Here is a 1179-nt window from a genome sequence, read left to right as displayed (position 1 = left end):
ATCAATGCTCTCAGCAAACCTTCTCTTGATACTAGACAATTCTGCCAAACTAATTTTGGAGTGTCCTTCGTAAAACTGTTCATGGAACTTCTTTTCTAATCTGGCCCACGAATCGATTGAACTTGGGGCCAACGAAGTAAACCATGTGAAGGCAGCCTTAGTTAGAGAGGAGGGGAAATTTTTTACTCTCTAACATTCATTATGAGCTAGATCTCCTGACTCTGTTAAGTATCTGGCAACGTGCTCTATTGTCGATTCACCAGACTCTCCCCCAAATTTAGTGTACTTGGGCACTTTCATCCCCCTGGGCGCCTCGGCTTGGAGAATAAACTCAGCTAGGGGGAGGCGTATAATGGCCTTTGCAATGTAGCACCCATGCCATTTCTAGCCATAATCCTTTCGACAATAGTTGTCAAATTATTTTCCATTGCCAAGTTCTCTTGTCGATGTTGATCGACAATTTGATCAGCATCCTGGTGTCAGTTAACCATTACTATCTGGTTACATCCCGCGACTCCTAACTCGACACCTTGACTTTGCAGGGGTCGAATGATTTGTCCTTCGTGGACCGTCTCCTCCTCTGCTGCCCCTATCTCCATCTGCACAGGACCAGTCGGTCTAATCATTGGCGCCATCTGTCGAGCCGGTGCCCCCAGAAAATTGCACAAGCGTGTCAATTGGTTTGCCACCTGCCTATTTGTTTCAGCAGATTCTTGTATTAGTGGATTAAAGATTGTGCCCATCTGGTTGGTCAACATGTTAACCAATTCATGGTTACTATCGTCCATTTGCTGTCTCAACACCGCTACTGAAGTGTTCGACAGCGGCATGGTTCTGTTCTGAGTATTATTCCTCATGTTGCCCCCTTGCGCTGATCCTTGCAAGGGAGGATTTGTATCTAAAAATAGTGTTGCACTGGATGTCGACTGATATCCTGACATTAAAGAATACGGCATTCCATAAAGAGGATTTGTGGTGCCAAAGCGAGGCACATAAGGTCTGAACGTCGTTATCGTTGATCCTGAACCCCCCGGTGGAGGCTGAGGAATTGATGTTCCAACCGCACCCGTAGTCGACATGGTTAGGGATGCACTTGTCATCGGTGGCAAAGTGGCAACCTGTGAGATTACTGTTTCCGTAGTGGATAAAGTTCCTCGTGGTACTTCATCTGTGTTAGTT

Source organism: Lathyrus oleraceus, chromosome 4 (assembly GCF_024323335.1).
Source record: "Lathyrus oleraceus cultivar Zhongwan6 chromosome 4, CAAS_Psat_ZW6_1.0, whole genome shotgun sequence".
In the NCBI taxonomy this organism is placed as follows: domain Eukaryota; kingdom Viridiplantae; phylum Streptophyta; class Magnoliopsida; order Fabales; family Fabaceae; genus Lathyrus; species Lathyrus oleraceus.
This window is presented reverse-complemented; position numbering follows the sequence as displayed.